This window comes from Magnolia sinica, chromosome 10 (assembly GCF_029962835.1).
Source record: "Magnolia sinica isolate HGM2019 chromosome 10, MsV1, whole genome shotgun sequence".
NCBI lineage: Eukaryota > Viridiplantae > Streptophyta > Magnoliopsida > Magnoliales > Magnoliaceae > Magnolia > Magnolia sinica.
This window is the reverse complement of record NC_080582.1, coordinates 46,239,247-46,251,623: the sequence shown is the minus strand read 5'-3', so window position 1 is coordinate 46,251,623 and position 12,377 is coordinate 46,239,247. Positions and strand designations below refer to the sequence as shown.

Sequence of the window (12,377 nt, the reverse complement as noted above, 5' to 3'; positions counted from 1 at the left end):
AATGGTGATTCTAGCAACATCTCGGCTTGCGAAACATCCATTGCAATGATAAAGAAGTTGTGCGGGTCCGAGGACTCCTTCACCAATATGCTTAAGATGCAATCGCTGAAGATCACCTCACGGAACATTTCAAATCTCGAGGTAGAATATCAACAATACCTCGAAATGCACACTATATGTTCCTGTTGTGCAGTCGCGCAATGGGTGCCTCCTACCTGTTGTGCGACTGCGCAACAGGTCTTGGCCTGGAACTTGAAGCTCCCTTCTTTTCGTTTTCCTCTTGCATTGTGCTGCGGAATACCTGAAGAAGGCTTTGAAGAAATCTTGGAATCTCTCTAGCTTCTCCATAGCTCCGCAATTGTGAGTGAGTCAAATGAGAGGAGGGGGGTATTTATAGGCCACCACACGTGTGAAGAGCTGGATCCGCACAACATACCCATTGCGCGCTCGCACAATACATACTTATTGTTCTGCCGCGCAATGGGCATTTCTGTCATTCAGAATCAATCTTCTTCAAAAAACCACTTCTCCTAACAATTCTGCTCATTGCATGACCGCGCAACGTTTCCTTTTTGCGCGATTGCACGACAAAATCTGCCTCCTTCCTTTCATCTGTGCTATCGTGCAATCAGGTTGGTCTCTACATGATTTGAAGTGATTTTTGTGCTCCAACAAATGCCCCCTTTGATCCTTCTTTGATTCATAAATAGAAATTAAACGGAGGATTAATCTCCAGTTTGCGCAAAAACTAATTGCCGTTCATTGCGTGCACGCACAATACCTGTTGCACGATCGGGTCCACACAACACATAATTGGGTCCCGCTCGCCTATATAAACCGACTTTAGCTTCATTCAGTTTTACTTTTGCCTCTTATTTCCCCCGAGTTTTGTTTCTCCATTGCGCGACCGCGCAATCATACTTCATTGCGCGCACGTGCAACTAATATACTTTGTGCGCCGCGCAATAGTTTGCTTTGGCAGCGAATCCCTTCAAGTACCTAGACTTTGCTGAATTTTTTAACATAACCTCCAAATGGCCAAAACTAAGAGGAACCTCGCCACTTCACAGGGTCAAACAATTCCTTCTCACCAGTTCGAACCTGCAAATCCTCATTCCCCTCTAGTCGAGAATCACCCTAGGAAAAGGGTGAAGATTACTCAAACCTGTCAGTAGCAAATCCGCGTCCGTAAAAAGGCATCTGAAGCCTTTTTTTCAAAACCAGAGAGGGTTTTGGTCCTTCCTGTCTGGAACCCTAAAACTCAAAAATCTCTTTTTCTCTCAAATACACTCCAAATCTCCGGATTTTCAATATTATTTGCCGAAATCGAAGGGAATCGAAGATTTTTTCGCACTTACCTACGAATGGTGCACTGCTTCGATCGATTGGCCCACCAAATGCAACTTCCGATTAGGCAATCTCTTCTATAGGTACCGAAATACACTCTCTTGAAAGTTTTCCCCTTTTATTTTTCTATTTTTCGATTTTCTGGGGCTGTCTCGATTTTTTTTTTTCAGATTTTTCTGTCAATCTCGTCCCTTTAATTGCAAAGAAAATGTTAAAATCCCTAATAAAAAACGGTAGAAGTGATAATATCTGTCGATATTTTGCGATATCTCACGATATTTTGCAATATATCACACGATACACAAGATTCTTCGAATTTTTTATATTTCAAGGGCCTTCTGAGGGGTTTCGTATCGCTCGCCATCGATACCAATAATATCGGCTGATAGTATCGATATTACGAACACTGGTTAAGGGGGACTGGCCGGGTTGCCTCGAATGTTTCGGGACAAAGTAAAATTTCTTCTTCTTATCGATCGTTGCATTTGGTCCTCGATTCTTCAACTGTCTATTGCTTATTTCTTCAGACAACTTCACTTACGCGACTTTCTTTTCTATCGTTTGAGTTTTGTCGACTTTTAATGTCAGGTCTCCTCTGCCTTCTATTCCATCTTCTTCTATCGTGAATTCATTGTAATAGCTTGCATCCGCGAAGAAGGATTCTGCTACTGTATATGGCTTTTTGTTGGCCATCACTTTATACTGGAGACCGTCCTTGTAATATTTGAAGCATTGATGCAAGGTGGATGGTGCAATGCCATACTAGTGCATCCATGGCCACCCCAAAAGGAGATTATACATTGTCACTGCATCAATTACATGGCACACAACGTTTGTTACCATGTCACCTATCTCTAACACCAACGTGATCTTCCCAAGCGCTCTTTGGCCATCCTAATTAATTCCTCGAATCATCATTCCGCTGGTGCGCAGATCGAATGGTGATATCCCAATTTATTGAGCATATTCAACGGTAATAAATTTACTGCGGAGCCGTTGTCTAACATTATTTGCTTGACTTGTTTCTCATGGATATAGCCGACGATCATCAACGGCCTATTGTGTTCCTTTTCACCTAATATTAAATCGTCGTTGGAGAAGGTGATAATAGACATGCAGTTGTTTGCCTCCATTCCTTCAGGTTTATCACTCTGTACCATACGATTTTCCTTTTCCACCCTCGTACTTTCCATTTCGACAAGTAGTGCTTCTCTCACAGTAACATTTGATAAAGCCTGGATTAACGTCTGACGGAAGTTCTTTGATAGATGTAGCACATCGTATATACTTAGTCGAGCAAGGATGCCTTTCAGGTGGTTTACGATGTCGTATGTTACTTTATTAGTTAACGAGGACTCACCAACTGACATTTTGTTCCTTTGGTTTTCTTTGTTATACGAGGGTTCTCTCCCTTATGATACCCTCGGGGCCTTATTCTACGCTGTCGCAAGTTCTTGTCTTCGGGAAGGGCTAGCTATTTTCTTACCTGACCGCAATGTGACTATCGTTGCCTTACGTGTGCTTGCCGATGGCGACCTAGCTAATTCATTAGACAACTTGATGACGATCACGTTACAACTCTTGCTTTTCTGACCATCATGTACGTGCGGCTTGCGCGACTCTTGTTTAATCCTTTTATGTTCGGCCTTCTCATTAGTGCTCCATGCAGACACCGTGTTTGCGGTTGCCTTCCTAGTCCGTTCCTTGTCCTTTTCCATCACGATCTCGCCCCGATTGATCATTCTTTGCAGTATATTCTTTATCATGAAGCAATTTTCGGTCAGATTTCCTAGCATGTGATGATAGTGACAGTAATTTTTTTCTTTCGTCTTCTTCACTTCTTCCGGACATTTTGGATGGGGCAACTTAATCGTTCTGGCGGCCAGTAGCTGATCCATCATGGGGAGCACGTCTTCCTTTTCGAACGTGTATGCTTCATGATAGTCATACTACCTGGGTCCCTTGTCGGCCATTCTATCCCTGTAATGATCCCTGTCTTCTCTCATGTCTGTCCTTTGCCGGCCGAGGGTCCTCCCTCCTTTTTTCTTGTTCGGCCACGTTTCCTACTCCTCGGCTCGACCCCCGCCTACTATTTTGATTTGAAAAGTGGGCATTTTTCTGGTCATGGCCTCGAGTGCATGAGCTTTTGTAGCGAGGTTACAAAAAGTTCGTATATCAGTGCTTGTTAGTCCGAATGCAACTCCCATCTCCATGGAGTTCAAGCACATTTTCACCTGTTCCTTTTCCCTGGGGAGCTGCCAACACGATGCCCCAGAGTCTTCCATCGGTCAATAAAGTTCTCTACCGGTTCACCCTCCCGCTGCCGCACGGAAGCTAGCTCGGTGATACTGACATCTCTGTCAAATGAGAAGAAATTCACCATAAATGTATCCTGCATTTGGTCCCATGTACGTATAGATTCTAGCGTCAAGCTAGAATACCATTTGAAGGCTTTTCCTGTCAACGATGACCCAAACAATTGCAAGCAATACTATGGGACAGTAGAGAAATTGCCCATAGTCGTAATAAAGTACATAAGGTGTTCTTCTGGCGATCTATCCCCATTAAACTTCTAGAAGTCCGGATATTTGAAGTTTGCCGGAAATGGCACATCCTCGACCTCAGAGGGTATGACGTTCTGAAGCGGAACCTCTCAGGGTGTTCCCATTCTCTTTCTGTCCAGATGGCCTCAGCCACCACCTGTCGTATCTCATCCTAGGTTATCATACGAGTCGTGGGTGTTGACCCATGCGATCCTGCCCTTGGTGGTTGCGAGCCCTTTGCTTGTTGATCATTGCCGTTTATCGTAGTCATCGTGGGAGGGGCAACGACCCGAGTTACATTATGAGCCAATATAGCTAATGCTTCCCTGAGACTCCTACATTCTTCCATGAGAGCGCTTTGTGCGTGAGCCATTTCAGCTAAATGTTCATCTGTAGATGGTGGATGATTGTCTCGTCCCCGTCGTGTAAATGGCCGCTTCCCCACTTGTCAATTGCCCAGTTGTCAGAGGGGAGGGATAATATGTTGCCGCAGGAGAGTTCGGAGAAAAGGAACCTTCGTTAGACCCATTAGCACTCCCGCAGGATCCTGGTGACCTGGGCGAGGGAATATCCGGTGTTAATGTAGGCAACAATGTAGTTGAAGTGAATCCTGGCGATGACGGTTTGTTTATCAAGGGAGACTTCCCCTTTTCTCTACGAGTCCATCGTGGAGTTGCAACTAGGAGGGCCGGAAAATCCCGCGAAGTAAAGGAGATAGTCTCAACCTACCATGGATAAAGTGGAGGCGGGGCCAATGCAAGATTCTGCCTTGCTGCGTGGCGCGTAATGGGTCCTCTGACTGTCTACAGTGGGATCAGACTTTTTGTTGGAGAAGATCGAGCTTTCGCTCTTCTGGATGACACAATTGTCCATTTCTTTTCATTGTTCTGTGTAATTGGTGACACGGAAACCACCCCAGTCATTGCCCGTGGCCTGTTGCCTTTGATCGAAGTTGACTGGACCTTTACTAAGCTTTTGAGTGATGTTCATACGTCATTGACGTAATCAACGGCGAATCCATTAGGGGTGAAGTAAAAGACCGTGTTGATCGGAAAAGAATTCATCGTAGTAGCGAAAGGCTGAAGTTCCTAAAACAAATGACAGTGCATTAGTAATATGAACTAAGCAATAATACACTTTGTTTTGGAGATGAAGGGAAGGATGTTCCCGTTGAGAGTCGCCATTTTGGCGCCAATTGACGATAAGTGTTCTTCCGATTTCATTCCAAAGTATTAAACATAGATATTCCAACCAGAGATTCTAGGTTCGATCCCCAGCAGAGTCGCCATTTTGTTTCGACAAGAAACAAAGTATCTCAGTTGGAATATTTACATTCAATAATAACAAAGGAAAGACGGAAGAATAATCATCATCAATTAATTTTATTAATTTTGAGTCCCGATTACATCCTCATGTTTCTCTTGATTTCAAAAAACAAAGTGCATTTAATATATGCAATAAAAGAAAGAAAGCGATTCAAATGGTGATTTCGGCAGCATCTCAGCTTGCGAAACATCCGTTGCAATGACAGAGAAGTTGTACGGGTGCAAGGACTCCTTCACCAACATGCTTAAGATGCAATCGCGGAGGATTTCAAATCTCGCGGCAGAATATCAATAACCCTCAAAATGCACATTAAATGTGCCTGTTGCGCGGTCGCGCAATGGGTGCCTCCTGCCTGTTGCGCGACCGTGCAACAGGTCTTGGCCTGGAACTCGAAGCTCCCTTCTTCTTTTTGTTCTCCTCTTGTATTGCGCCATAGAATACTTGAAGAAATCTTGGAATTTCTTTGGCTTCTCTGGAGCTCTGCACTTGTGAGTGAGTCAAATGAGAGGGGGTATTCATAGGCTACCATGCATGTGAAGAGCTGGATCCGCGCAACATAACTGTTGTGCGCTCATGTAATACATACTTATTACACTATCGCGCAATGGGCATTTCTCTCATTCAGAATCAATCTTCTTCAAAACCACTTCTCCTAACAATTCTGCTCATTGCGCGACCGCGCAATGTTTCCTTGTTGCACAATCATGGAACATAATCTACCTCCTTCCTTTCATCTGTGTTATCGTGCAATAAGGTTGATCTCTGTATGATTTGAAGTGATTTTTTTTTTTCCTCCAACACATCCATTCGTCCATCATCCTTGAAGCACTCCATTATGATCCTTTTACTCCACAAACTTGGAGCTTGGAGAGAGTCAATGTCATTGTTCAGTTACGTGGATAATCATTCCTCATACGTACACAGTCTATCCTAGGAATGCTTAACTATAGTAGCCATGTTTAAGAATTGAATGTATGGTCATAACCAACAAAAAAGCATGCCCAAACATATATTCTGAAAACATGCAGGTTTTCTTTTGGGGTTTTGCATTTCCACTTCAATAATAGAGTAAATACCCACACACACACACACACACACACACACACACACACACACACACACACACACATATATATACATAAAGACTTTGCAAATAACTACACGGTTAATTTTCCATTATTGCAAATACACACATTATGTTGGTTTTTCACAACTTCCATTAACAACAGTTAAATAATGACATCCCCATATGTATAAAACAATGAAAATGACCATTACTAACAATTACAAATAAGAACAAATGTTCACACAAAATAACCTGGATTTTCTTACATTTACCATTGACTGCGAAGCCCAATAGATGTACGGTGTGGATCGCATGAATGGGCCCCACAATAATTCTCCGAAGTCTTGAGGGAGAGAAAAGAAAATACCTTTCATAATCTACTCCTGCTCCTCTTATTCTCCTTTTTTCATCTCTTGTCTTGTTCTTCTTCGTTATTGTTTTTTCATCTAAGTCAGGGACACAACATTGCCTTGTGTTTTTACAATATGAGGTGAATATTCATTCAGCAAGGGGTATGAGTTCGGCCATGCCATCGGATATGGAGAAATGTCAACCCTGTTACCTTAACATCATAATCACCTTTCCCATGGTAGTATATTTTTGTGGGTTGAAGGAAAGAGGGGACAAAGTGCATGTCATTACTCATTATAATATGTTGTTTATCATATCACATTCATGATACTGTGCTCAAAGTCACAAATATTTTGATCCAGATAATCAGCAAATGATTCCCATGATGCTTGGTTAATGAGGCTAAAATATGCTAAACTAAATTAAAATATTTAACAATACCCACTATAGTAAGAATTGATGATCAGCCAAAGATGATGATGCGGGACAACTAACCACTTGCTCTAAAATCTCGAACTGATAGAGCATGGTGAATCAATCCCCTTTTATCTCATAGCCCAGGCCCCACATCCCATGGGTTGACCTTCGCCGAACCCCCCTCGTGGATCCCAATTTACATGGGTTCCGCTTCACACGAGCCACCCGCCTCACATGAGCCGCCCACCCTGAGGGTGCCCCTGCATCCCACAGGCTAAACCACTCGAGCCTAGTGTGAAAATGCCCTTGCGTTAATCAACCCCGGTGAGGAATCTCGAACACGAGACCTCCTGCTTTGATACCACTTTGATGCAGGACAATTAACCACTTAGATGATCTGACTTTCTATTAGAATGAGTTTTGCACTTATTTATAAAACACCAATAGTGGACTTAACCCAAAGAGTAAGACCACTAATGGTGGTTGTGAGAGTTATATATATGACATCAATCCTTTAGGATGTGCAGCACGAAGGGCACATGTTTTCACTTTCGTCGTTTGGGAAGCCATAATTGTTTATAATTGACAAGTTCATGGTTTGTAACATCTCACTAAGGGATTTAAAAGATAAACACTAGATTTAGATTTAGAGTCATCATGTAAGTGAATGTGGATGTGTACATCTTATAGCAATTAATTGCAATGCTACTCATCATCATCATCATCATCATTTAAGCCTCGTCTAAACAAATTGGAGTCAGCTAAATTAATTGCACTATAGCTGCAATAGAGTAATATAGACACTACTAGGCTTGTAGTAGGGATGGAAATGGTAGCCTTAACCTACTCTTTAAGGTTGAAGAATTGCCTAAGGGTAATTAATTCAAGTGGATGTGAGTTATATGCCTTGTTTGTGTTTCAGGATTATGACCAATGGGTGTGACTTAGGTTGATGGGGAACAGTATCAGAGATGTCATAAAATTAACAAAATTGGTTAAGTTAGTCATTACCAGAACCACCCCACTTGAAGGGATTAGCACAGGTTTATCATGTTGCTTGAAAATCTCTAGATGAATTTTTGGGTCATCCAAGGCCGAAAAGCTCAATCTCACAATCAAATTTGTGAGAATGCATTAGTGAGTAGTGAAGAAAGTGTAATCTTGACAATGACTTCATTGCATTTGTCATCATAAACCATCTCCTTGAGTCCTATAAACTTTTATCATGAACTATAACCCTAACGATTGATAGTGGATGATCAATGAGTTGTTGAATGAATAAGTGCATCCTAGAAGAAAATAGATCTAAAAAGCTGAGTAATACTCTCCAACACTTCTATCAGCCTGTTTGAGTTCAAATATTCTCTCATACAACTCATATGTCCAACTTATATTTTTCTCCCCTTATACATTTCTTTTAAAGTATTCCAAACTTCCTTTGAGGTTTTAACAAAACATTGGCACTTATGTTGGGTTCCATACTATTCCACAAAAGAGTACGAATCTGGGCATCTTCCACCACCTAATCATTATAAACAGTAGTAGCTTCCTGATGTTGAGATGATGTGATATATTTCAACTTGCACCAGCTAGTCAGAAAAACCTCAACAGTTGTCGCCACTGAAGTAATTCACACCATTTAATTATGTGGATGATAGTTGGAATCCATGAGACTCAGAGGGAGTCAAATGGTATTGTTTGCTCAATTCTACTATCGATCAAGGAGAACATAAACGTTTCCAAGAAAAGGAATACTTCGAATGCACAATATAACAAAGTAGATATAAGTGTGTTCGAAATATCGATACTATCGGCCGATATTATCGTTATCACACCCCTGCGAGATGAAACCCTCGCGATAACCCCCAGAAGATACCAAAAAACCCAAAATCCAGATATTGGCCGATATATCGTTGATATCGCGCAATTTCCTCCATTATTGTCGGACATTGACCAACGCACTCACGAACACTCACGGGTGGATTGCAGGGGACTCACGAGTCCAGCTGTAGCTAACCACCCACAAAGACCATAAAAATCCGATCCGGGTTGTGGAGAATAAAAAAAATTTGAATTAGAAAAAAAAAAGAAGAGAAATCGGAGAGTACCTGGCTGTAGAGGTGATTAGAGGTGGGCCATTCGATAGGTAAGTACGATTTCCCTCTTTCTTCAATGAATTTTCTCGCCATTTTCTTCAACTTCCCTCTTTCTTCGCTGATTGGAGCGTGTCTGTGGGGATTTTTTAGAGATTCCGGCGAGGAATCAGGCCGGATCGAGGAATCCTTCCTTCCGGAATGAGATTTGAGGGGACGGAAGCCTTGCATGTGTGAAGGAGAGGTAAAGTGAAAGAGAGGGGCGCGGATGGGGGTTAAAAATGGATCGGATTGCGTGGTGTGTTACTCAGTATGCACTTATCGTACTCAATAAACTCACTTGGGCCCACCTTTAATGTATGTGGTCCATCCACGCCGTCCATCTGTTTTCCCATATAATTAAAGGGGTTGATCCGAAATTTTAGAAAAATCTAAGATCATACCGCAGGAAACAGTGGTGATACTGATTTCCATCGTTGAAACCTTTCTCAGCCCTATAGTGATGTTTATTGGTCATCCAAACCGTTAATAAGATCATACAGACGTGGATGAAGGGAAAATACAAATATAAGCTTGATCCATTCATCCAAGACTTCTGTGGCCCTCAAGAAATTTTCAACGGTAGATGTTCAATTCAATTGTTTTCTACAGTGTGGCCCATTTGAACATTGTATATGCTTTATTTTTGGGCTAAAGCCCTGAAATTATTTGGTAAAATGGATGGACGGATCGGATAAAATATCATCTTGATAAAAAACAGATTGGATGGCCCTCACTAAGTTTGTAATGGTGGGCGTCATGCTCTCCACTGTTTTCTGTGGTGGGGTCCACTCGAGCTCCGGATCTGACCCATTTTTTGGCTCATGCCATAAAATGATCTCTTCAAATGTATGGACGATGTGGATGCAAAAAATACATCATGGTGGGACCCACAGAACTTGGTGACGTCGCTTGTGCCCGCTCAACGAGGAAATCGGATTGTGCACTGAGTTACTCAGTACCTATTATCCGACTGAGTAAACTTTGTTGGGCCCACCGTGAATGTATGTGGTCTATCCATGCCGTCCATCGGTTTTTCCATCTTATTTTAACGGTTGAGCCCAAAATTTAATCATACCCAAAGATCGAGTGGACCATACCATAGGAAATTGTTGGAATAATGATTTCCACTGTTGAAACCTTTTTAGGGCCCACAGTCATGTTTATTTCTCATCAAACCTATTCATACGATCACACAGACATGGACGAAGGGAAAAAAAAAAAACAAATACAAGCTTGATCCAACACTTATGTGGCTCCCGAGAAATTTTCAATGGTAGCTATTCAATTCACACTGTTTCCTTTGGTGTGTTCCACTTGAGGTTTATATATACTTCATTAAGCCCTAAAATTATCTTATAAAATGGATGGATGGAGTGGATAAAATACATAAATCACGATGGACCCCACAAAATTTACACAGTAAGCATGGGCTATTGAGTGAGCCGCGCGCGGATGAAACGGATTGGCTACTCCCACGGGCACCAGCCAATGGCTGGTGGTTGGTGCTCTGTGGGCCCCACCATGATGTATGTGTTTCATCCATTCTGTCCACCTATTTTTACAGATCATTTTATGTTACGAGAGAAAAAATGAGGTATATCGAAATATAAAGTGGACCACATTACAGAAATAGTATTGAATGAACGTTGACCATTAAAAATGTTTTGGGAGCTATAAAAGCTTTGGATCAAGTTGATATTTATTTTTTTCCCTTCATCTGGGTCTTTATGATCCAATCAACAAATTGGATGTCAAATAAACAGTACAGTGGGCCTTAGGAGGATTTAAATGGTGGATATCCAATCATTATTGTTTTCTTGTGGTGTGGTCCACCTGAGATTTATATCCCTATAATTATTTTTATCAATCCCTAAAATGATCCGTAAAACTGGATGAACGGAATGGATGAAACAAATACATTATGGTGGGGCCCACAGAGCACCAACCGTGGCTGGTATCAGGGGAATTTCTCCCGCGTAGGACGCGGATTAGATACAAACATGTTGCGTAGCCAAACTGGCTACTGAATTAACATCACCAAGTTCCGTGGGGCCCACCATGATGTATGTGTCGTATCTACACCGTCCATCCATTTGGATAGATAATTTTAAGGCATGAGACAAATAATGAGTCAGATCCATATCTGGAGTGGACCCCACCACAGAAAACAGTGGGGAGAGGGACGCCCACCATTGAAACCTTCCTAAGGTCCACTATGATGTTTATCTGAGATCCAACCTTTTTATAAGTTAAGACAGACATGAAAGAAGGGAAAAAACAAATTTTAGCTTGAGCGAAAACTTTCGTGGCCCTTAGAAATTTTTAATGGTCGGCGTCACTCTCTCCACTATTTTCTGTGGTGGGGTCCACTCGAGCTTTGGATCTGACTCATTCTTTTTCTCATGGCCTAAAATGATATCTCTAAATGGATGGACGGTGTGGATACAACACATACATCATGGTGGGCCCTACAGAACTTGGTGACGTCACTTCAGGGTCCACCATGTCATTTACTTTCCATCCGACCTGTTGATATGTTCATGTACACACTTGTATGAAGTGAAAACATGCTGGGAATAAAACAGTCACAGCTCTGTAGGGTAAAACATGTTGTAAATGTAAATCCACCGTTCATCCGATGATCCGTACATACAAAATATAAGCCTGATTAAAAAACTATTGTGGGCCACACCCATGGGAACGATGTAAAACTTCTTCCAAATTGATAAATTCACACAGTGAGGCCCACCTGAGTTTCTTTTATTAGGATGAATTTTGTACCTTCTCTTTATTTTAGTGAGTTACACCTGATTAACGGCTTTGATTGAAGGTCCACATCATGGTGGCCCCTAAATACTAACCTATTGTTGGCATCAATTCTCATTGTTCCATTGGTGTGGCCCATCTGAGTGGTGGATCTATCTGATTTTGGCTCTATCCAATCTCAATGGATAGATAAAATATTATTTTACAGATAAAATATGTCGGGAGGAAGAGGAGGGAGACAACCTGATATAGGGTGGACGTATAGTCGGCCCATTCCCGATAATCGATTCGGGAGTATTTGTAATTTATGTCACCATGTATCGAGGAGTGGTGGGGTAAACCGCTTAAAGGAGCATTTAGCAGGAGGGTATCGCAATGTTGTGGATTGCCCTAAGTGCCCACAGGATGTGCGAGAAGAGATGAGGA

The 12,377-nt window shown here is 42.0% G+C and overlaps 1 protein-coding gene across 10 annotated transcripts in view; it reads right to left on the bottom strand.

Moving 5' to 3' along the window:
- LOC131258353 (uncharacterized) overlaps window positions 1-12,377 on the bottom strand; it is a 76,880-nt gene that overhangs the window by 15,874 nt on the left and 48,629 nt on the right. The gene's annotated exons all lie outside the window — the stretch shown is intronic.